Genomic DNA, 26,037 nt, shown 5'->3' with positions numbered 1-26,037 from the left:
TTAGTGGTTTTGTGTCTCTCACTAATTATTCCCTACATGGGAAACATTTCCACCTTTCTCCCTTCCTTGTGGCAGCCACATGGAGAACTGAGATTGTTCAGGATCCCTGTGAGGGCCTCCTCAAGTCCGTGCCTGCTCCCCAACCTAGATGGTTCCTGTGGAAAAGAGATAAAGAGTAGGGACAGAAAGGGGCCCCCAGTGTGCCTTTAAAGCAGGAAACACGTTACTGGGTTTTCTTGGCTGCCTGGCTGAGTGAGCTGTTTATTTCTATGAATAAAACTCCATATTCATTGCAAAAGTATAACAACACCACCGAATAATAATATACTGTAAGACTGTGTCGTCTAAGGATGCCAGGGCTCAGCTCAGTCTTCTGGTTTTCTGATATCAAGTAACAAAATGTACCCTCTCCTTTTTGCCCCCTTCTCCCATGGTGGTGAGTGAGCTTTGAAACCTTTTTGATTCTGAATAAGCAGCAGAATGAAAGGGCCTTCATTTAAAATGGGGAGGCTGAGCCAGCTTGCTTTCTCTCCAGCTTCCTCCGTGAGCTTAGGAGCCGACCTTTTGGCTCAGCGACGGGCCTGCTGGTTAAATGCAACCACTGAACAATCACTTTACAGGATTTCCACCTTATTAAAAATCGAGTATGGCCACCAGGGATTCCAGCATAAAGGTAATAAAAGAGCACCTAATAAAAACTTTAAAACGTGTTAAAACACACACATTCCAAGACTGGTAGGTAGAGCGATCTTTAACCTCCACTAACCCCTGAAGACTAGGATTCAAGAACGCGAGATGAAAAAATGAAACTAGAGCTACAGACTTGGAATTAGAGGACACTTTCAAACCCTAAACATTCTTTTTTTCTTCCTCCAAAAAAATTGTTTCCTAAATGGTGGAACACTCATGCTGACTGCATTGTTTATACCTGATTTATACTTTCTCTATTTCAAAATGTGGGCACTAGTTCTATAAATCTGTAAAAAAATGAAAACATTTGAACACTTGATGACAAAACCATGTTTTCTAATTTTAATTAATGAATTAAGATTTACATGGAGAAAAATCAGAGTGTCAACCTCTATAACCTTGGATGACATGTATCTTACATCAGAGCACAGGCACAGTTTCTCTGTCATATCCTTACCTGCTAATAAAGAAAAAGTATAAAAGGTAAATTTTTTGAGCACTTGCTGACATTGTCTTTTTGCTGTTCCTCTTAGTTTTTTCTTAGGTAACTTCAGAAGGGATCTGGTTTTAAATTTAATGGAACATGTAGATGTTCTCCAGTGCTGACGTATAAGTGATTTTTCTTCTTGTCGTTCAGCTTGTACACGTTTGCATTTTCCTCTGGAAAAGCAATGCTGGTTCCCATCATAGGGAACACAGTGAGACTGTGAGTGCCATATTTATTAGATTCATTTCTGAATATGAGTAGAGTTAGAAAGAGGGCAATGCAGAGGATATGGAATTATCCTCTCATTGGCCAGTGGTGACTAGCAGCTGTGGCAGAAGAGTTAGGAGTCAGATTCTAGAAGCCAAATTTTCCTTATAAAGTGGTAGGATGTGATGGGGAAGGTCTGGAACCAGCAGGCAGCTTGTTCTACTTCTTTTGTTAACAACTTGTTTAGCTTTAGGCAAGACATGGCACACCTTTCTCCCTCAGCCTTGAGGAACATTTCATCTGCAAAATGGGTGCATATGTGTGTGTGTAGGGTGGGGGGCGGGTAAGTAATCTCTAAGCTCTGAGCTTTCACACTCTGATTATTTGATTATGGAATCAGAAAAATTTGAAAGGCCCTCCTAGGATTTGCTACTTCATTGCCTTGTGTTATAGCAATTTTACCAAAAGCACTCGGGATAAAGGCAACCTGGTCTAAATCAATGCTAAAATAACTCATTTAGGGAGTGCTTTCTCTGTGGGCTTCCAACAAATGTAACTAGGATAAAGATCTTCAATCTTTTCTCTCCAGAGGATGGGGAAGAGGACTCCCCTTGCTGAAAAAAATAGATTGTGCCCTATAAATTATGCCCTAATAAAGGCAAGCGGCTGTGCAGGGTTTTACTCACCATTGTATTCTGAATACTTAGCAAGGTGCCTGTAGGCACTGAATGAATATCTGTTGAATGAATGAATAAAGGAAACATTCATCAGGGTCTATGTGTGACTAAGGATTTTAAAGAGATATCTGATTTTTAATGGGGCAATTTCTCATGCCAGGAAAGCTCAATGGACACAATTTATAAGTGTGGGTAAGGCTTAGGGAAGGACAGAAAAAGGAAAGAAATTACACTGCTTTGAACAATAATATGGTTCTGCCTTTATTGTGAGTTAAGACTGAGTGGGGAAAATATTTCTCTTATGCACCGTTGGTTTAGAGTGTTACACTTTCTGAGAATGCTGACCAACAGGGATAGGTGTGTCTTCAGTTTACCTCTTGAAGATGACTAAATCAAGGGTCTACATCCATCTAGTGTTCTGCTGCAGGACTTAAATGTCAAAACCAGAACACACTCCTTGGGATGTGGAGTTGATAGGGACAGGAGGCAGAGAAATTCTGGGCAGAAAAGGGTGGGGCCCTTACCAGGGGGCCCCACCCTCAAGCCTGAAACAGTGGCCCAAAGTGAAAACTTTACATCCTCGTTTTCTCGCTTGAATGTTGTCTTTTCCAAAACCACCCCTGGCCCTCCCTGCCTCCCATCCTGTATCCACAGAACCCCCAGGCTCCACTGGCAGAGAGTAGAGAAGGGGAGGGAGGAGAAGAAGCTGAACATTAGAGAATGGGATTTGATGTAGAGAGAACCAGCTTGACTTCAGAGAAATTGCTTCGGAAGATCACCTTCCTGCTCCATCCCTTTCAGCTCCCCTTCCCACTGAGAGCCACTTTCATTGGCAACGAAATCCTCTGCATTTACTACCCTTCAATTCATTTGTGTAACCTAATTTTTCCTGGACATTGAACCAGAGCTCGAGTTCCATGGGTGGGGGCTCTAAAGGCTGTCACACTGACCCTCTGCCATCGCTGAAGGAGAGCAACTGCCTCATGGGAAAAGGCAGTGGGCCCACTGAGCTGTTTAACACTTACGCTGCCTGCAGGTGGCAAAGCTAAAAGAGCACTATAACACATACCCTCTGGGGCTTTGGGGGTTGTGGTTACTCCCCCCCAGATGCTGTTGCAGGCCCACATGGAGTTTTGCTCCTGCTAGCACCCCAAAGCACTCCTTCCGGCTCCAGTACCCCCTCATCTGCATGCTTTCCCTCCCACAAGGGATTGAGAGCTTCAAGCTAAGTGAGGCCCACAAAGAGGTTAGGGCAAATTCCCTGTTTCAGTGTCAGGCCATTGTGACCTATTATCCTCAAGGCCTCTGGTTCTTACTCCAGACCAAGAATCTCAGACCTGGGAATTGTATTGCTGCAGAGGAGGTAGATATCATAGATAGAGAGGGGTTTCTCAAAAGGTAGTCAGAGAGGAGTGCAGGTTAGAAGGAAGTTGCTCTTGAAGACATGAGGATATGGGACCCAAGTTAGGATCTGAGATTTTCTGAGGTGGCTTTTATGAAGGATTTAACTTCTGGGGTATTTTTCTTTTGGAACATAAAAAATTTAGTTTAGTGCAAGGTTTAAAAACTTTCTTTCCTTTCTGTTGAAACTTCCCTTAATTATTTTAACCTTTTAGGAGATTCTGATAGTTTCACTTCTCTTGCCTTTTTAGGCACTTAAAAGAACTAGAAAATAATAAATAAGGGTGTTTTTATTTTAGAGAGACCTGCCATACTTACTTTTATTTTTTGTCAAGGAAGCAGAATCCCACAAACTAAACTTAGGTACCCAGGAAGGTCCTGGGGAAGCCAAATATATGCAGCTGAGTCACTGTGCCCAAAGCCCACCTCGGTTGGCCTTCATTATGATAATACTTTTTCAAAATGAATGCCTTTAATGGGGCTCACCAAATTTTCGAACATTTAACATTTTCATCATGTAATCAATAGCATAGATGTGGAAAAAGCAGCTTGGCTTTGTCAAGGACCGTGTTAGCTCAAATAGTTTGTGTTACAATAGGACCATTATTATTTGCCCAGACAACCTTGAATGCTTCTTTGTGGTAATTGTTTGGTCAATTGGACAAGAATTATCAGCAACAAAGGCAGCACAGAAATATAAAGATCACACATTTGTTCTCATTTCCAGAGGAAATATTTTGGAAGACAGATTTTCTGGAGTGTCTTTTTTCCCCTGGTCTCTAACTTCATTACCTAGTCCTGAATTATATGATTGCTGTTGCTTACTCATAGATTGTGATGACTCGGAAAGGAGTAGCTGCCAGTCTAGAAAACTCTGCTTTTGCCTGGTAAGCCAAGGACCCCAGGATGCTGAAAGCTTTAAAGTGCCATTCAGGCAGGCAAATAAAAGTTAAGTCAGGCCTAGACACTCAAACAGTTGGTTTTTCAGTCTGCAAAACCATTCTTCCATAATTACTGAAGCCAGAAGTTTTTTAAACTAGAAAAAAATTTAAATTTTTTCTTCATTTTTATTGTTGTTATTTTTAAGATAGCTTTTTATTCTTTTAGAAGACAATACAGCCACATCTCAGTACCTTAATTTGGGTAATTTTTTTAAAGGGATGAATTACCACATTTTGTTTATAATTATAAGGATCAATGGCTGCTTCAGGCCCCCCGTAAAGCCAAGAGTCCATTTGCTGAGAAATAGAAACAGAAAACTAAGCTGATTTGCCTGGAGAACTTCTACAGGCTAATGGTTTGAGAGAGGTTTTATCTCTCTAACGAGTGTAATATTAAAATTAGGTGGGTTCAAGAGGTTTTATTTTTGCAGTATTTGAACTAAATATATATAGACATCTGCAAATGCCAATCATATAACTTATGTGGGCACAATGAGTTGTTTGTGCTAACACATATGCTGACAGCATTTGTTTTATGCACCTGCTTCTTCTCCAGCTCCAGTTTGCTTCGATCATTTTGATTTTGTTTTAATGTGCAGGCGTCTGCTGAAGTGTCACCACTTAAAGAGCATCTGGGCTTGTATGGGTTTTCAAACTGAATCCACATTTTAACAGTTTCTCACCTCTCTATCTGGATTAGAAAATTACCGACATCATGGTAAGCAATATTAATCGTTCTTTCACATTTCAAAGTGTTTACATTTGCTTCTTGGTTATAATCCTCAATTTGGAGTTTGGCTCCTTGCTTTGTCTCAGGTTCCCTTGGGCCTTACAATGATGCTTATCATTTGCATAGCACTTTTAAAACCCCTTTCAATTGTTAATTAATTAATTCATAAAATGTCCTTTCACAGTCTCCATTTAATGCATAAATAAGCAAACTGAGCCAAACAGAGGTTAAATGACTAGGCCAGAACCATACGTGGGTTTGGCTAAGTCCTTTCATTAATTTTTTTTAAATTTCCGGGAAGGAAGACACATTTTAATTCAAGGGCTCACCAAAATTTGCAACTTCAGCATCATCCTATAGGGTCCGTTCACGAATTTCGATAATCTGGGGAAATACTTGCTTTGTATAGTGTTAGGTTTTCCAGTGGAAATGAGATGTACTGGGTAGCTTCTTAAGATCATGGGACCTGCTACGATCTACAGGCTCAGGCCAAGCCTTTGAAAAGGATGAGCTCTCCAGCCTTTTCTTAAAATTAAACTGTTTTTTGATGTTTTCTGAAACATAAGAATTACTGCCCTGGAATACAATATTGCTTTGGATAGTACAAATACAAAAATAAGATAGAAAAGGTTTTTCTTACTAAATGCCCAAGAAAAGTGTGCTTTTTCTGCTCCTTGTCACACTTGGGATCTACTGGGCACCTTTAGCATCTGGTGTACTGCAAGACTTCAGTAAAGACCTGCTTACTTGGCTATTACCCTGAGTTCAGAATAGCATCTAAGCTGGGAAGAAAAGCTCCTGCTCTAGAAAAAGAGTAAAGGAAAGATAGAAAACAGAGAGCTGGTTGAGAAGGTGTCTGTCTGGTGGAAATGGATGGGGGAGAAGGGGCAAGCCACTGGAGAGTAGTGATTAATTCTGAAATGGTCACTAGGTTTCCTGTACCCAAGTGCCATGAAAGGAACTAAATGGGATATTATCTCAGTTTCCTAGGGCTACTGTAGCAAATTACCGTAAACAGGGGATTTCAAGCAAAAGAAACCGATTCTTTCACAGTTCTGGAGACAAAAAGTCCAGAATCAAGATGTCAGCAGGGCAACTCCAAGATGTCTCTTTGGAGGCTCAGAGGGAGAATTCGTCCCATGCCTTTCTCCAAGCATCTGATGGCTGCTGGTCGCCATCAGTGTTCCTTGGCTTGCAGCTGCATAACTACAGTCTCTACCTGCATCTTCTCATGGCCACCATCTCCCCACATCTCTGTGCCTCAAATGTCCCTCTTCTTTCTCTTTCAAAGACATCAGTCATTGAGTTTAGAGCTCCCACTAAATCTAGGATCACTTATCTTTCTTAACCTTAATTATATTTGCAAAGACCTTATTTTAAAATAAAGTCTTACTCATCCGTCCTAGAGATCAGAACTTGGATATATCCTTTTGGACACACAATTCAACCCACTACAGATATCATTTCTCCAACCTCGGGTCTGGGGAGAAGCTGAAATAGTGACTGGGGTCTACTGCACCCTTGGGTTTCCAGATGAAGATGGCTAGTGAGTGTTTCTGGAGACAGCTGACACGTGCTTCCTTCAGCCTCTCTTCATCCAGCTCAAGGGAGGAGTTGCTTTGCAGCCCCAAGAGACCCCACTGTATCTGGTGTCTATGGGAGAAAGCCTGCTTTCTGGGTGGCAGAGACAGCCTGCATGCCATGCATACGAGCAGGCAGACACTTCCCCTTTCTCCGGGCCCTGATCCTATGATGATTCCTTAGGCAGCTGGGAGAGAAGAGTAGCTCTATAACTCCTGGGTTCATGAACATTGTAAATGGGAGATTTCTTTGCTCATGGTAATACATGGGAGACAAATTTGGGTACTCTAGCAGTGTCTTTGAGCTGACCCGATCCTCTTGTTCTCTTGCCAAACACCCCAAATTTTCTCTTTGGGGGTCTCCACAATCTTTTCATTACCTAAGTTAGTAACCTGATGTATCATCCTGGTTGTTCCCTCTGTCTCGCCTGTTATACCGAATCAGCCCCTGGATCATATTGATTCTCCAGCTTTCCATTTCCTCATCCAGTCTTTCCGTTTCATCCTCATCAGCTCTATTCTCTTTCAGGCCACCATCACCATCTCCTGAACTACTAACCTTAGCTGCTTTTCTGGTTTGTGTTCCTCCAATTAATTCTTTCTTCCAATCTTACCTGCTACTCTGCTGTGATATTGATACTTCTATCAATTTTTAGGTACTCTCCTACTTTAAATCTTCTACTGGTCTCTGTGACTGATAACACCCAAACTCTCTAGCAGCCCACAAACCTCTTCATGATCTGATGTGTGACAGATGCAATTGTACTGCTGGGTCTGCTGTCAGTGCTGCAGACATGACTTCTGCTGAAAGAACCCCTGGGTGCCACAATCCTGAGGCGGGTGCTCCAGTGCATAGCAGACCTCTTCACCCAGCCCAGTGCTTACCAAACCCACACACCAAGATGCTACCAACCAATCAGCAATACTCAAGACAGTTTACTTTTTAAATACAGAGTGTGGACTCTTGGCTTTAAAAAACCTATCCTGTTTCTTCTTCTCCTGAAACCTCGTCTCCCAGAGCCTAGAGAGACTCTGTGCTGGATTCAGTTTCCTGCTTGGCAGTAAAAATCTTTTCCCCTGAGTATTCAGTCATTGGCTCTTTAATTTTTAAACAAACAAACAAACAAACAAACAAAAAACACCTCTATCTCTAAAGCCTCATATTTCCTCCATTTCCTCCAAAATTCTCTGTATTCTAACCATTCCAAACTTCTTAGAATTCCCTTAATAGCCATGCTTTGATCCCTCCATGTACTGCTAATGGTGTTTCCTCTTCTGGGAACACCAAATGGCCTGTGTTCACCTGACTATCCTTCCAGCTTCAGTATTTGGTCTGCTGATTCTCTTAGGCAGGCCTGGGAGCTCTTTTTTTTTTTTTTTTTTTTTTTTTTTTTTTTTTTTCTTTTTTTTTTTTTTTTTTTTTTTTTTTTTGGCATTCCCATAGCAATCTAGTAAATGATAATAGAACTTAGTGTACATATTCAACACCAAAATAGAGCTTTTAAAACCATGGGTCAACATCTTATTAGTGGGTGGTAAAGTCAATTTAAAAAGTAAAATAGAACATAAAATATCAGAGTATATTGCATATAGTAAGAGTCTGGTATGTGAACTTTTGCTTCTGCTGGTGTTGCTGCTGGGTGGTGTGCGTGTGTGTGTGTCTGGGGGTGTTTGTTATTGTGGGTGATGGGCACTAGACTGTGGGACAGTTTAGTGCCAGGATCTTGCCTCAATCATCTTTGTATGCCTGGGGCTCATCCCAGGGTTGGCACAGAGTTGACAGCAAATGTTGAGTGAATGGAAGAATCAGTACAAATGTGAGAATACTGTAAAAGATCCTCAACATGTTCTCAGGAGGCCAAGAAGGGTGATTGGCAAAACACTGAGGATTGCAAAACCCATTTGCTAATCCTGCCCATGTTTATAAATAATCAAAGGCAGAGGTTTGGAATAAGTCAAGCCCATGTCTTCTGCAGATATGGACTCAGATTCAGCTAATAATTAGCATCTACTTCCTTGACACATGCTGTCTTATTTAGTCTTACAAAAAAACTGCAGTCATGATTTTTCCTTTTTTGGTTCTGAAACCAAGGCACATAGAGGGTTAAATGTTGTTTTAAGCAAGGACTGTGCTTGAATTTATATCTTTTATCAGTTAGCTGAGTGTTCTTTTATGTAGGGAGATGTACAAGTCAAGATGTACCAGCTTCTGGGGAGCTGTGGAGGAGAGTTAGGGAGGACCAGGGCAGCACAGGACCCACGCTTGGTGATAGCTCAAAGGAAACAGCCACACAGAGAAGAAAAACATTAGCATATATTTGTTACAAAGACTGGTAAGGCCTGTGAAGAAGTGATTTGAGTAGGCGCGTCAAAGGTCCATTAACCAAAAAGCAGAAGACACAACTCTCTACGTGTGACAGGAAGTATTTGTCATACAGTTGTACGGTCACGGATGGGAGCCACCAGCAGCTGTTGTGTGCTGTGTGCACATTAACCACACAATCATGGAGATTGATCTGAGAGCCTAGTCCCCGCCCCATTCCCCTGTCAGCCTTCACCTGTCTGCTCCCTCCTCCATCCTCCCTACTCCACTGTACACTCACCCCCGCCCTGGCCCACCTCCTCTTCCACCTGGATGCCTCAGAGCAGATGTGGACAGAGCCATATGTTCCCTCGCTCTGACTAATGCTGCTGTGCTTCTAGATTGGCTGAAGTTGGGTTGTGATTAGTGTTTACTGTTATTATCACCAGGTCAGATAATAGTGATGGTTATCGATTTGCCCAGTGCAAACCTCTTTGTTTATTAGGAGCCTTGTACACAATGAAGGGAACACAGTGAAAGACAAACAAAAAATATTTGTATTCATTTATTGAAAATGGGCAGTTCAAGACTATGTCTTTGGCTCTGTCCTGTTGAACATTTTCATCAGGGACATAGAACAAGACTTAAAAGACCCGCTGATCAGATTTGCAGCTGGCACAAAGCTGGGCAGGATGGCTAATAGGCTAGGTAAGAAGAACAGATTTTAAAAAGATCTTGACATTTGGGACAAAAATCCAAAAACAACAGAAAACAGTTTAATAAGAAACTTAAGGTCCTGTACTTGGGTAAATAAAAATCTGCTTCAAATGTGTATAGGCTAGGAGGAAGAGACTTTTCGTTATAGCAGTTCTAGGGAAAACAACTAAGGACTTTTAGTAGATATTGGTCCTATCATGAGTTAATGAAAAAGGTGATGCAAATTAGGCAGTGTGAATAGAGGCACAGCGTCCAGCCCGGGGCCCTGCACAGATCCCCACATCTGCAGGACTCCGAGTGTCTGTCATGTTGAAGATAAAAATAAAAACATGTTATTGATTGAAAAACATTTTAAATTCTTCCTTAAAAATTATCAGAGGCCAGGCGTGGCTGCTCACACTTGTAATCCCAACGCTTTGGGTTGCTGAGGTGAGTGAATTGCTTGAGGCCAGGAGTTTGAGACCAGCCTGGGCAATATGGTGAAAACTCATCTCTACAAAAAATACCAAAAAAATTTAGCCAGGTGTGATGGCACACCTGTAGTCCCATCTACTTGGGAGGCTGAGATGGGAGGATCGCTTGGCCCCAAGAGGCTGAGGTTGTGGTAAGCTGAGATTACACCACTGCACTCCAGTCTGGGTGACAGAGTGAGACCCTGTCTCAAAAAAAAAAAAAAAAAAAGAGTATAACAAGAGTTAACCACAGCTAATAAAACATTATAGTAATATTAAAAAAACAATATTCTTCCTTTTAACATTCCCCCAAAACAGATAACCCATGTTAACTTCTTGGTGTGTATCCTTCTGTGCTGTTACTCATGCTGAGACAAACATATCAGAACAAAACAACATGGATATAAGATTTTTGTTGCGGTTTTTTGTTTTTCGTAAAGTGGACAAACTCATTTTCTCCAACTTTCTTCACTTAAGAATACATTATTGACACCTTGCAAAAATTATTATGAAAATGATTAATGTTCCAGAAATATGGATGTGGTATCATTTATTCATCCCTTAATCAATGTCACATTTAAGAGGGATATCAGCCAACAGGGCAGGGGGTGATGTTCAGGGCAGGACGACAGAAGTGGAGCCAGAAGCCATGACATAGAAAGAAGGACTGATGCCACCAGAGGTGTTCAACTGGGAGAATAAAAGGTGGGTGGATGAAGGGGAGGGGTGGTTGGGTTCATTAATTAATATTGGAGCTTTGCTCAGGCTGTGTTGAAAAAGTTAGTAATCCTGTGGTTCTCATTTGATTCCTTCTGAGGACAGGTTGAGGGAGGGGAGAGGACGAAGACTCTATTTCCTTCAGTAATTGAAGGGATGTGCAAAACAATAGCCTTTGGGTCACCAAGCGCGGCCCACCCTATCCCCAGAGAGCCGGTGGGCTCTGTGGAACAACCTCCACCGTGAGCACATTATAAAAACATTAGGTGAAATAATAAAAATAATCACATTAAAGAGAGAAATTGTAGAAACCAAACAAACCCAGACCTACAGCCGAGGCAGGCACCAGCCAGGATGTTAGCATGCTTAGGAGAAATTTGATTTCGATGAATTTCATTGTCAGTGTAATGGGGGCATGAATCACCCTCCTCCGCCCTTTCTCATCATTCTAATACCAAGATTTAGAGAACATGGCATTAGAGAGATAAAGAGGATCACAAACAGCAGCAGCCAGGAGGCCCCTGGGCTCCAAAGCAGTTCTGGGCTCAGCCAGGAGGCAGCTTTCTGCTGTTAAGGGCCTATAAATTTGAAGGCATTTGAACCCCTGCGGGATCTGAAGCCATCAACCTTGAGACCAGAACCGTCACCTTCTCTGCTCCCAATCTCTTCCTCCCACCACAGTCCACCTGACTAAGGGAGGTAGAAATGAGGTTTCTCACTGGAAGCAAGTTCTGGCAGAGCAGGGGTCCGGCCACACCACTGCCGTAGCAAGCAGCTTGCACTGGCTTCCAGTGTTTGCATCGGTGGTGGCAAATGTTCTCTCCTGAGGTGGCTAGGAAAAGCTACCTGTCCTGCCAGACACAGGGATGCAATGCCAGTGTAGGATCTGGAGGATCCCACATGCAGCATCGGGGCTGATGCTGACAGCCTGGTGACTGGGGAATCCCTGATTGCCTTGAGACCATGCTCTCAGTTTTATTTCTAACTAACATGTACTTGATCCTTTCCCACGTGCCAGGCACAGTGCGAGGCGCTTCCTGTGGATCATCTCCATCCATGTTCTCAGCCCTCTGTTAGTTACTGGTGCACTTGTGCTTTACACATGAGACTGAGGCTCAGGGAGATGAAGTTACCTAGCCTAGGTCACTCAGCTAGCCAGGAGTGGAGCCAGGGCTTGAACTGAGGTCTGCCCAATTCCAGCATTTATACCCTTTCCATGAAGAGTTGATGATGCCTCCTGGCCTTGAGGAGGGACTACGGGGAAAAGTGGGCCTTCCTAAAGACTCTGCTTTCTCTCATCTGATTACAAATCCAACCAATTTCATGTGTTCCAATTCAGAGTCCTCAACCTACCCTCATTTATCGACAGTTCATCACAGCCCTCAAGACTGCCTAAGGGATGGGGGACCAGTTGTACTAATACCATTGCTTCAGGCTGTTGCCACTCACACAGGTGACAGAAACAGGAACTGGAAATCAGAATTAGAGAAATCCGCAAATCGCTGAGGTTGGCTGTCTCATGGTGGCGTTTTTCAGACACCAGGGCCCACTGTTTTATTTCTCTCATGGAAAGGCAGTGAAAGACAGTAGGAATATAGTCATTAAACATGGATTCTGGATTTGAGTGATCTGGGTTCAAGTCTGGGTTCTGGCTGTGACTTTGGGCAAGTTAGTTAACCTTGTATAAAATAGGGCTAATAAAAAGATCACATGAGCTTGTGTATACAGAGTTGTCAGCTTAGTGTCTTGCACAAAGTATGTATTCAGTACATACTATTCTTTGTGAATATTACGTTGTCCCCAGGCACAGCAGGGACACTGTAGAAGCACTGTCATTAAGGCATGCGCTTGGAGTCCTTTTTCCTGTAGGGGGAACATGCTTCAGCCAACTGATCTCTGCTCACAAATCTGGCATCTTTTGGGAAATCATTTGAGAACTGCGTGGCCTGGGTAAAAAGAGAGATTTCCAGAAGAAAATAATCCCGTGCTCAAAGAGAGCTGATTCACAGTACCAGTTCTGCCAGTCACCACTGGGGCCTTTGTGCAGTCACTCCATCCTCTGAGCTGTGACTGAAGGATTATGAGAGCCACCTTGGCTAGGTCATTCTCCACCTGAGATGAGGTCACAAATATAAAGCACCCAGTAGAGTGTTTGGCCCCTAGATGATGCATGGTGGTAATTGGTCCCCTTCTGCCATGGCTTAACCACTATTTCCCAGACCAGATCACTGGGGAGTGTCCTCCAGGCTTCTTCTAACCTGTTTCTTGTACTTACTGAGAAGGATGTGACACCCTAAGACACTCAGATGACCTCCCTTCCCAGAGAAAACTGAGCTCACACACAGAATAGCCCAATCATTAGAAGGGAATTCAGTCAATGAGCAGGACTAAAACTAGGTAGAGGAAATCCTTTCATTAAGTATTTAAATGCCTTTTAAGATCTGAGTTTATGTAGAAATCATAGAGGACTCCTTGTTATTCACTTCTATTTCACAAATATACGGCTAGCTGGTTCCTTTTCCTGACTGCTCCTTGGGGGATGGATGGGGGGTTTGAGGCCATGTGGTGGGGACCCTCTCAATGGCCTTATCCTGACATTAATAGGAATATGTGTACTCTGGCAGGCCAGGACTCCCTACCCAGGGCCTCAGAGTCCTCTGAAAATAGAAAATCTCCAAGGCCTTCTGATCACCAGGAGTCTGAACTTCCTTTCTTCCTTCTGCTGAAGATTCCGCTAAGGCACTGCATATCTTAAGAACGTCCCTGAAACCCGCTACCCCCTGCTCCCAGAGATTTTCCACTTCCTTTTAGGAGCCCTCACTCCGTTGGAAGTACACTTCTTTGAAACTTCTGTAAAGCCTTCCTGGTCCTGTAAGTTTATCTTCATGAACTCCCTGTAGCCTATGCAAACCTCAAAAGTGGGGATTATGTTTGTGTTTAGTCCTGAGCTCCCAGCCTCCAGTTTATTGGCTAGCATATAGTAGGTGTTTACTTATGTTGAAGGAATGTTATGTTAAAGAGGGGATAATTTAATCCACTGTAGGTCATCTATGATCACCCATAACATGGGGATAATAGGAGTACTTACTACCTCATAGAGTTTTATGAGCACTAAATGAGACAACGCATTGTTAATGCTTAGCACAGTGTCTAGCACATAGTCATCATTCGGTGCATGCCAACCATTGTTATATAATACTGTCAACATTCTGATTCCAATATTTCTGTTTCCATTTTAAAAACAGATAATTCGGATGGGCGCAGTAGCCTGTAATCCCAGCACTTTAGGAGGCTGAGTCGGGTGGCTCACCTGAGGTCAGGAGTTCGAGACAAGCCTGGGCAACATGGCAAACCCCCGTCTCTACTAAAAATACAAAAATTAGCTGGGCGTGGTGGTATGCGCCTGTAATCCCAGCTACTTGGGAGGCTGAAGCATGAGAAACACTTGAACCCAGGAGGCGGAGGTTGCAGTAAGCTGAGATCGCACCATTGCACTCCAGCCTGGGCAACAGAGCAAGACTCTGTCTCAAAAATTAAAAAAAATAATAATATAAGAAACAAATTGTATTCCTCTGAGATACAGAGGAAATGTGCTTGCCCTCAGGAGAAGCCAGAGGGCCAAGCACAGTGCCAAGAAAAATGTTAAAATCTTTATTTCCTGTTCAGATCCTTAAATACAGTACTTAGATTTCTGCCTGAGGGCTGGTGGTTTTCGACTTTGCCCAGACCTGAGTTTAAGCAGGAGCTCAGACAAAAGGCAGATGGGGAGGGATTGTCTTTCTCAGTATTCTTCTGGCCTTTGAGGAAGAAATAAAAAGAATTCTGTAATGGCTTCCATGTATAAATTTTTGAGCCTGAGGCTCAAGAAAACAGAGTAGGGGAAGATATTCAGGAGGGAAATAATTTTACACAAAGGTAACATTTGGCAGGTATCATCCTGTGCGAGAAATAGAGGCCTCTTAAAGCAGAAGGCAAAGGCACATGTTTCTGGAAATGTAGAAGTGTTATTTAGTGATCTAGATGAAGACATGAGAGGCCTCTGTACAGAATCATTCATGTAAATGTTAGCCCAGAAACCCAGCTGACTGAGGTGATAATTCACCCTCGTAAACTGCCAGAGAAGCTCATTGGATCATAACTACAAGCTGAGAGTTGTTGCTAGCGAATCTGTCTTTAAGTATCCACTTTATGTCTTTGTGACTGCATCTAAGTTTTAATAAGCTTGTAATCAATGATTTTTATGATTTTATTATTTTAGTATAAATTTCCAGAAAGGCTAGTTCAAGTTAAAAAAAAAAATCCTGAGCATTTTCAGCTAGAGAGTGTTTAGGAATAATTACATGTATATTAAGCAATATTTTTCTTGTGAAGGTATATATTTTTCTCTCCTTCCCTCCTTTTCTTCCTGCCTCCCTCCTGTTTTATTTCAGAGAGACTGCCATGGGTTTACCAAATACCCAAATAACCCTCTCTTGTTTTATCTGACCCATTTGTCTTGTACATGTATTTATTATGATATGAGCACGGAGACTTTTGCTTTCTTTCTTTTAAATATCTGTTTTTGGCTGTTCGGCAAATTGCATGGCTAAAGAATGCTTTGACTAAGAATTCCTAAACACAGGTTATGGGTTTAGGAAGAGATCTTTTTTCCAGTGCCTCAGTTTCCTCATCTCCACTGCTGACGTGCAGTCAGGATGAACTGATTCACACTCCAGTCTAGACAGCTCGGTCACTTCGTGCAGACGCTGTGAAAAGGCCGCTCCTTCCCTTTCTTCAGGCACTACTTGGCACTACTCAGGCACTTGGGAAGCAGTGACTCAGGAGACCAGCAGGTGGCACATGGGAACCAGACTATATACTTCCGTGGCCCAGGACAAAGAGATGGAGGAGGAAGGATTCCGTGCAAGGCCAGCTGGCTGACTTCCTCAGTGCTGGCGCATATTGAATGCTGCCCATGAGGACTGCAAAAATCTTCAAGGACTGCAGGACCTCAGTGATTAAAGACAGGGAGGCAGGAAGGAGGGCAAGACCAGGGTGACACTAAAGGTTGGGACCTTACAGTCTTTCAACCTCTGCTAATCCTCTCCCTTAACCTGGTTACCTTACCTCATAGGAGCGTTGTAAGCTGAAGGAAATATTGTAGGTAAAGTAACAGGCCTGGTGAAGGAGCTGTCAACATTGGTAGCTGTTAAAATTAAGTATTATCTGGTTGGGTTGAAGACAATCCAGTAGTGTTAGTTAGGCATTCTTGACTAATCTGGAGGTTGTATGCAGGTGTTTCTGATTCATTCATCTGTTCATTCGTGTTTTCAAACAGTGAATATATATGGAGTAGGTTTTCTTCCCTTTGTGTGGCTTAAGGACATGAAAGTGCACAAGGCCCAGCTTTAGGTTTTCACAAAAACAAGCCACTTCAGTGAAATCAGTAGGAGGGTGAGAGATAGGTTGTATGGAAAAGCCAACAATTAACCTGATAACCAATGCTCTAGGCAGAGTAGTTAGGTTTTGGGATGATGGTTTTGATGGTAGGGAAGCTAGGACAGAAACATGAAGGAAAAAAGGACTATTTGCAACTATTTACAAGGAAGGGGTATTTATAAACCAGAATAATTTCTAATTGTTAAAATAATCACTGTGCTCACACATTCTATTTAACCTTCCTGTTTTAGCTGGATCTACTGTGGGACTTTTATAGAAAGCAATACTTTGAGGGTAATTTAGCTACTTTGAAAAAAGAATATATACAATATATGAAGGGTTACTTTTACAGAGAACAATGCTCAGTTACTCCCTGTTCCAGAGTAGAAGAGGAAAGGAGATTTACCTAGAGCAAGAAAATAGAAAGGACTTTTTAACACTGAGAACTGTTAACTCCTGGTGAGTTATACTCAGAAAATGTTGGCATTGTTTTGGTTGAAGGCCTTTCAGGAAGAAAAGATTAGCATCTATCTGGACTAGTTTAGATATGGGTCTCTTAGTGAAATGGGATACAAAAAAGTTGTTTTTTTTTTTTTTTTTTTTTTGAGACAAAGTCTTGCTCTGTCACCCAGGCTGGAGTGCAATGGCACGATCTCGGCCCACTACAACCTCCGCCTCCAGGGTTTAAGCTATTCTCCTGTCTCCACCTCCCGAGTAGCTAGGATTACAGGCATGCACCACCATGCCCAGCTAATTTTTTGTGTTTTTAGTAGAGGTGGAGTTTTCCATGTTGGCCAGGCTGGTCTCAAACTCCTGACCTTAGGTGATCTACCCACCTCAGCCTCCCAAAGTGCTGGGATTACAGGCATGAGCCACCAGGCCTGGCCCACAAGAATGATTTTTAAAGGCCCTGTACATACTTATGATGAACAGAATCTGTATCTTTTCTAGAGAAAAGAAAGATATATAAGGACTTAATTACTGATTTTCAAATAAATGAAGACCTGTCAACTGGAGAGAAACTGTTAGGTAAAAGAGAGAGAACTAAAACAAGGGAGCACCATTTTGATTCTAAAGACTGTAGGAGACTCTTGGGGTAAGTAATGAGAAACAATGGAATCTCTTAGTTTGGGGAAAATAGGTTCTCTTCCTCTTGTGTAAATGAGCAAATTTTTGGTCATAATTTCAATATGTGCTTATTGGGTGAGTTGGGTAGGCTGTTGACAAGATCCCTTCTAAGATCTTCATGCTCTGGAAACTTCCCAGTGGTGGAGTAGACCTCATTTCTAAGTTGGCAAAGATGGTGAACATCTAAATGAAGCCTTTGGAATGATCTAGGCTCTTATAGTCTCACCACAGACTAAAACCCAAATTTCCACAAGTCATTTAAGAATAATGCATTGAGCTACAGGTGAAGTTCTAAGTGGAAATGGTCCACCTTTCCCTTTGGTCTTTGCCAGCCTAAGACTAAAATGGTAGAAAATACCTGAGGCTTTTTATAACACAGAGTATGGATTTTACTCAGAGTGCGAAGGAAAGAATTGCACAGGATCTGAGGGCCACAAAGTGATTTTTAGTAAATATTCAACCACTGTGGGAGAATTCTAATAAATAGTCAAGGTAGCGAAATTGGTGTCTAAATCCTAACACTCATGCCCCCTTCTGAAAAAATTATATTTGCAAAGATCAGTAGCAAAATGAAGACTACTAACCATATTTATTAACATCTCAGCAAGCTCCCAATTACAGTGATACTACCCCACTTGCCCCATGAAAAGTGTCTCTGGTTAATTTGAAACCTAGCATGTGGCTTAGGCTGAAGGCCACAGGGGAGCCAAAGAGCTTCTTCCTAACAGGGAAGGTTCCGACTGTCCTGATTCCCACACAAGAACAAGAGTTCACAGAGCAAGAAGCAGGCAAAGAGACACAGGCCTGCCCTCACAGGCTGGTCCTTCCTTAGTCAGCAGCAGCGAGTGGAAGACAGGGTGTTTGCAGCTGCCTATCACTCTTCAATGCTGTTCCCTTACCTGATGAAGGTCAGGCTCTGGAGAGCAGATTAGCAGCTCTTCCTCTTGTGTAAATGAGTAAGCAACAGGGTGCTGTCTGTATAATCAAGATGGAAACAAAGAGATGGGAAGAAAGTCCTTTCAACCAAATGCCCTCCTTGACATTTCTGTTACCACTTGTATAACCCAGAGCAGTGTCCATCTGACTAAATCTGGACATTAACAAATAATAGCTTCATTTTAGCAGCCTTAAATGAAAATGAACTCTAGAAGGAGAATTTGTAACACTTATTCCTGATTTTTTTTTTTTTTTCTGGTTGAGCTTTAAAATTCTTAAGTTGGATCTCATTTTAGATAAGGACTGAGGTTGAGAATAGGTTCAGAAGTCTAATGGTCTTTTCCTATTTCAATACAAGACATTTCCTTCCTAGCATGGGTCAGAAAAGTACATGTCAAAGTGAATATGGGAAGCATAGAAACTTTAATGGCAGGGAATGAGGGCAAAATCCTGAGCTAAGAATTCTCCCTCAGTATCACCTGGGCTGTTAGTAATTACAAAAGTAAGTTTGGAAAGACAAGGTTTGTGTCACGTATACCACAATCAACCAAACCATCAAATATTTCTCTTGCCTGTGATCATGACATTCAATCATCAAGGGTGAGTTTAATCTAACAACAGATTGACAAGAAAAGAAAAATAGAGAAAAGTAGTCTAGGGAAACTGTGTCTTTATGATTATGGCAGCTTCCCCTTGCTGGGGCATGTTGTCCTTTTTCAGGTCTAGATACCAGATGCTACTGTAGGAGGTGCCAGGCCAGCAACCCTTTCCCCTCCCCCACTGTCATCATCAGCACCCTTAACTCCCTGAACATCAGACAACGTTGTGTCAGTAACTGCCTCTACTTAGGCTGACAGTAACAGAAAAAAATGTTAGTCCAGAAGTAAACAAAGCCACCTGGAAGAAAACCAAAGCTGGGCAATTGCTGTGACCCACTGATCTACCCTTCCTGAATCTTCTGAGTCCCATAGCTTCCAGCAGCAGTACCTGGGCACCCCAGCATCCAGGATGTGGAGGGCTGGACCGCTCTGAAGGCAGTCATACACGTGTCCACCTTCCTTCTGTCCCCTGTGTCCACTGTTTTTTCCATATCCATGCCCCAGCTGGCCTCCTGGCCCACCCTATCCCTGCCTGGTCTCTCTGCCTCTTGCAGATGAGATGCTTGATTGCACACATATCAACTTCTACCCCAACACTTTGGTTCCAGCAGGCACTGTAGCTTCAGACTACCCTCTGCCTCTCCACTGGGCTTTGAATTTTCCTTCTGGAATGATTTCCTTAGAGCTGTATTTCTGTGGCTTATTAAAAATGCAGAAATGCAGTTTTCCTGAACTAGTCAGTCAGAATATCTGGCAGTTGGGCCTGGGAATTAGTACTCTACCAAATCCTCCAGGTGATCTGGAAGTGCACGGAAGTGGAGAGACCTGGCCTTGGGGAATAGCTGTGGTTCCCTTTCATGTTCTATGATGCAAGCTGTACCACAGTGACTGCCGTTGAACATGTTCATCACATCTTCTAGAGTGGAAGGACGATTCCCCAACCATGAGCCTGTTATAACCCTTCCCCAGCTTAGGAGAAATATTTCTTGTGTCTTTTTTTTCTTTTTCTTTTTTTTTGAGGCAGAGCCTCACTCTGTCGTCCAGGCTGGAGTGCAGTGGTGCAATCATGACTCAGTGCACACCACCACACTAAGCTAATTTTTACATTTTTTATGGAGACACACATCTTGCTTTGTTGCCCAAGCTGGTCTCAAACTCCTGGCCCCAAGTGATCCTCTTCCTTTGGCCTCCCAAAGTGCTAGGATTACAGGCATGAGCCACCATGCCTGACCCTCTTGTGACTTTGACTATCCTTTCTCGCCTTGGCATGGCTCTGAGTGTCTTTCTCATCCCGAGTATACTCCTACTAACTATAGCTAACATTTATTGAACACTTGCTATGTACCAGGCAATGCATTGAAGGCTTTCCATGTATCAACTTATCTATGCTTAAGCAACACTATGGAATAGGTACTATCAATATGCCCATTTTGCAGATGAAGAGATGAGCTTAGAAATGTCAAGAATTTGCCCAAGGTAACACAGTTAGCAGGCTGTGGAGTTGGGGCTTGAACCCAGGTTAGCCTTAACTCCAAAGCTTTTTACTTTGTTTTACTCCCTTTCTTAGGGGATCTGGATCATAAATACCAAGCAAATGGAATTATGAAGTCCTAGAATTTAAAAGTGGTTTTAAACATTTTCACTACTAAAGCTTCCTTTATATTATTTCTTCCCACTGCCATTCATTAATGCATATTTTGATAGATTACTAATCTGAAAAAATGAGATGAAATATATAATTTTCAATGACTTTTTGAAATGCTGAAAATAACTCATGAGCTTCTACAATTTCCTTTGAGCTCCCAGGAGTGGAAACTAATTATCACCCTCATTTTACAAATGAGGAAGCAGAAATCCAGGGAGGATAGTAGCTTGCTAGTTATGGAGTCAGGAACAGACATAAGGTTTCCTCCTTCCTGTCCAGAGCCTTGTTATTCAATATCATGCTCAATCAATCAATCCATCATTCAAGTTGTTACTGAGCACCTACTATATGACTGGTAGGTAACACAATGTGGGGAATACAGCAGAATTGCCACTGTGGCTTCTGTATTCAATAAATTTACAGTCTATTTGGGGAAACATGGCTTAGACATAAAAGGCATTACATAAAATCACAAGATAGCATGTTTCTAAAGCAGTGTTTCTTATCCTTGGCTGCATATCAGAATCACCCAGGGAGCTTTCCAAAGCTCCCTTATTCTAGAAGCTTCTAGAATAAGGATCTTCAGAGGTGAAGGTCCAGGCATGTGTATTAAAAAAATAAAAATCTCAGCCAGTGTTGAGAACCACAGTTGCAAAGTACACATTTCACTATAGCAACTTCAAAAGTTCCAGGAGTAAAGGCAAGATCACGGTGGGCTACAACAGTCAGGGAACCTCTGGGAAACAATGAGACCTTAGACTGAGTAGAAAAGGTTTGGCTAAGTGGATGAGGGTGGAGGGAAACCACACAAGGAAGTCTAGAAAGGAGTCAGGGGCTTGAGAAGATAGAAAAGTGGGGTTGGTGAGTGGCCGCTTCAACTGGTGGGGGTTCCTGGAGGTAGGTATGGAAGGGAAGGGTGCAGTCAAAGTAGAAGGGTGGGGGCTCTCAAGTCAGTCAGGGGAGCTTTTTTTTTTTTTTTTTTTTTAATAACTACTTGAAGGTTCTGGAATCAAGATCTTATATAACTGAAGTGCAGGATTAACCATTCAGAGAAGGATTTTCTTTCAAGCGTCCAGGATATCCGAATGATCTTGCAAAAGTCCTCACTCTCTAGAAAACGGAAAGCACTGGATTCTCAGATGAACAGACTGGAGTTGGGAGAATGGATTTAGGAGGAAACAGGAAGCGGGGCAATCTCTCCACCTGGCACCTGAAGCCGCAGCGCCCCAGAGCTGTGCATGGGAAGGAGAGAAACGGTGCAGTAAAAGTGCTTGGTGCAGGAGAGAATAAAGGGCTGCACAGGGCAGGTCTCTGCCTGGAAGTGCCTGACCAGGGTGCACCCAAGAGGCGATTCTGAACTAGAGAGCATAGGATGGGCCTCCCGGGCCTTCCTGGGGGCAGAGTTGCAACTCCTTGCAGCTCCTGCTGGGGGCCTCCACCAAAGTATGGCTGGCTTGGAGACAGTTGCAGTAACGCATGAGCAGGTGCGGGTTCTCTAGGAAGTGTGCATATTCTCCCAGGATCCCTGTGCAGTGTTGGCAACAGGGGAGCTGGAGGCCATGGAGAAGCAAAGGAGATGACCCAGGTATTGTCCCATCTTTTGAGCCAGAGGGAGAGATTTACAAGGGCTGAGATTTATTGTTTTCTACCCTGATCATATTCCTCCATTGAGGGTTGAGAAAAACCATTGAAGGGAATAGGTTTACAGAAGTTTTGGTGGCAGTGTCAAACCTAGATTGAGGGTGGCAAGGCAAATCTAGACACCTCACCAAAGGGATGAAGTGAAGAGGGCCTGGATGAGGCAGAAGGCAGTGAGAGTGGGGAAGGAGGCCTGCAACTCCAGCTACTGCCTTTTCATATGGAAAGTGTCACAGAATAGATCAGATGAGGTACATAAGTGTACGTAGACCTAATATAAGGATATATGTGGCTGTCTACTAACACTTTATAAGTTTGTTCAAAAGTTATGAACCCCACTGGTTAATAGGCCCCTGGAATATGATGGAGACGCAGGGTCAAGGGTTCTTCTAGGCTGGCTCAGAAGATCTCAGAACAAGGGTGTATTAGTCTGTTTTCATGCTGCTAATAAAGGCATACCCAAGACAGGGAACAAAAAGAGGTTTAATTGGACTTACAGTTTCACATGGCTGGGGAGGCCTCAGAACCACAGTGGGAGGCAAAAGGCACTTCTTACATGGGGGTGGCGAGAGAAAAATGAGGAGGAAGCAAAAGAGGAACCCCCGGATAAACCCATCAGATCTCTTGAGACCTATTCACTATCAGGAGAATAGCACAGGAAAGACAGGCCTCCACGATTCAATTACCTCTCCCTGGGTCCCTCCCACAACACGTGGGAATTCTGGGAGATACAATTCAATTTATTTGGGTGGGGACACAGCAGAACCATATCAAAGGGTAAGACAACAGGAACACTGCCGGCACTCTCCAAGGCCATTCCAGGACGGGCATGGCACTCTCCTGCCTGTGCTGGGGAAGAGGGATGCTGGAGGCAGGAGGGGAGGAGTGCATTGTAAGTCAGAGGAAGATTTACCATGAAGCTAATAAAGCTCAAATTTTAGGGCCTCACTTGAACAGGTCTCCTTCAAGGCCTTGTACTTAATTTTCTCTTTTTAAAAAAAATTATTATTTTTTTCGTAAAAGTTCTCCGAAACTGTATAAGCCTCATGGCCTTCCAAATCCTGCATCTGCCCACAGTCACCCATATAGCAACTCTCCCTGCTACTCTTATACCTCAAAGCAGGATTTATTATCCCACTACTTTCTGGCATGATTTATTATTGAAAAATCAGTTATTGGCTTAACCAGGGCTTCCATCTTATACAACCCCAGGGGGCCGCTCGCTAGCCTATTTAATTGGGAGCCCCTAGAGTTTGTGCTATGTCTATATGTCATTCTTCTGTTGCTTGCATTTTAGATATTTTTTTCTTTTATGGTTTTCAGTTTCGTGATGGGTATCTAGGTGCGATTCTTCTTATTTATTCTACATGGGACTTATGGAGCTTTGTCAATCCGCAAATCAATATCTCTAATCAATTCTGGGAAAATCTGTCATATCTTTAGACATTGCTTCTGCCCCATTCTCATCTTTCTTTTAGGAACTCTGATTAAACATATGTCAGACTTTCTCCTTCTATCTTTCTTGTTTCTTAATATTTGTTCCTCATTTTGCGTGTTTCTCTTTTCTGTGCTTTATTTTAGACCAGGGGTTGGCAAGCTACTTCCTCTGGGCCAAATCTATCTACTGCCTGCTTTTGTAAATAAGAGTTCCACTGAAACACAGCCACACTGCTTTGTTTACGTCTTTTGTGGGGCTGCTTTCACATTCTAGTGACAGGGTTTAGTAGCTACAACAGAGACCGTAGGATCTACAAGTCTGAAATGCTCACTATCTGACCCTTTACAGAAAAAGTTTGCTCCCTCTATTTTTTTTTTTTTTTAGACTGGGTTTTGTTCTTGTTGCCCTGGCTGGAGTGCAATGGCACGGTCTCGGCTCACTGCATCCTCTACCTCCTGGGTTCAAGCAATTCTCCTGCCTCAGCCTCTCTGGTAGCTGGGATTACAGGTGCCCACCACCATGCCTGGCTAATTTTTGTATTTTTAGTAGAGATAGAGTTTCACCATGTTGGCCAGGCTGGTCTTGAACTCCTGACCTCAGGTGATCCACCCGTCTCAGCCTCCCAGTGTTGGGATTACAGGCGTGAGCCACAATGCCTGGCCAGTTTGCTCTCTTCTTGTAGACAACTTCTTACCTTTCAGTTCACAAATTCTCTCTTCTGTCTTTATTCCACTGTTAACATTGTCCACTGAGTTTTTCATATTGGTTATTGCATTTTTTATTTTAAATGAATCCTTATAAATATGGCAAGTCATTATTATTATTTATAATTTTTATTATATTTATATATTTATTATCCCTGATAATATAGCTTTTTTTTAAAAAAAAGTATTTAAACATAAATTACAAAGTTGTGAGAGACTGAATATATAAACAATGTGATATGTCTAATATCTTTAGTCTTCAAGGTTGGTTTCTCCAATCTGCTTTTTTTTTTTTTGGAGAAGTTGAGCACAAATCTTGTGAATTTAAAGGGCACCAGAAGTATCATTGCTCTTATTTCCAAATACTAAAATTTTTGATTTTGAAAGGGCAAACCTAGGTAGTTAAATTCATTTCAATAAATATACAATTAGTCTGTATTATGTCCAGAGTAATAAATATAAAGTAAATATATTTTCTTTATATTTCTTTTTGCTTTATTATTTTAGTTGTATATAGCTCATTGTTCTTGAAAAACTACCTGTGGCAGTTCTTTGAAGCCTGGGATTAAAAGATGTTTCTCCAAGGAGAACTTGTTAGTGATCTACCAAATTTTGAAGGTTCCCTGGACTACCCAACCTGCAAATCATCTCAGAGATGGTTCATGGCCAGGATATCTCAGGATTATTTTTTCCCCTTATTTTTCGTATAGGTAAAAAGATGAGTGTTGTGTTGGAGAAATTCTGCTCTAGACTGTGTAGTCATTAATAGCAGGAACTGGGTCCTTTTCATCATTGAGTTCCTGCCACCCAGCACAGCACTTGGCCTAATACTTGTTGAACAAGTGAGTGAATAAGTAAATAGGTTCCACTGATTTTGCTTCCTAAATAGTTCTCAAATATGTTTTTTCATCCTCTTTCCCATTCTCATAGTCCTGGCCCTCGTCACGTTTATCTGGACTATTACAATGTAATCTCCCAATTGAGCAGTCCTCAGCTGAGGGCATGTTTTAGAATTCATGTGGTATATCAAAAATACGTATGTTTTTTTAAAATCTGGGGTGAGTTGAGGAAATCTCTAAAGTATTCCACAGAAGATTCTAATATGCACCTTCAGTGAGGGGCACTCTCCACCAACTTGTCTTCGGTTTTGCCCCTCTTAAGTTCATCCTCCCTACTTCACTCTCCCAGAGAAACAACACTCCAGGGGCTCTTTATCGCCTGAAGAATAAAATCCAAGCTGGTTAGCGTGGTTTACAAGGGCTCCATCCCCTGCCTTGTACTCCATGCTCTAGTGGCACCCAATTTGGTGCATTACTGTCTTGTCACATCCCATCTTGTTTCCCACGTCTTGCTTTTGTTCAAGCTATTCTCTGTACGCACGGTCCCCTTTTTGTCTTTATTCACTGACGTTCTCCTACTTGCTTTGTAGGACCCAGCTCAGCTTCAGGAAGCCTCCCAAGGCCCAAAGACTGGGTTAAAGCTTCTCCCTCCTAGTGCTCTGCTTCATTAATCATGTAACCGAGTCTGTCATATACAAAGTATAACCTCCGATTAGAGTGGGAGTTCCTCAAGGAACTTAAGGTACTCATCTTCGTTCGCCTGGCACAGTGCTCAGAAAACAGTAAGAATA

At 42.5% G+C, this 26,037-nt stretch overlaps 1 long non-coding RNA gene across 1 annotated transcript in view; it reads left to right on the top strand.

Moving 5' to 3' along the window:
* Positions 1 to 4,896: 4,896 nt before the first annotated feature.
* The window catches only part of LOC108311505, a 99,723-nt gene continuing 78,582 nt past the window's right edge, over positions 4,897 to 26,037 (top strand). Inside the window, exon 1 of the long non-coding RNA XR_001828232.2 lies at positions 4,897 to 5,121. This is a non-coding gene — a long non-coding RNA (uncharacterized LOC108311505). The remainder of the gene's footprint in view (positions 5,122 to 26,037) is intronic.

The sequence above is a fragment of the Cebus imitator genome, unplaced genomic scaffold (genome assembly GCF_001604975.1).
Source record: "Cebus imitator isolate Cc_AM_T3 unplaced genomic scaffold, Cebus_imitator-1.0 Scaffold117, whole genome shotgun sequence".
Lineage (NCBI taxonomy): Eukaryota > Metazoa > Chordata > Mammalia > Primates > Cebidae > Cebus > Cebus imitator.
The sequence above is the reverse complement of the archived record's forward strand: the minus strand, read 5'-3'. Positions and strand labels throughout refer to the sequence as shown.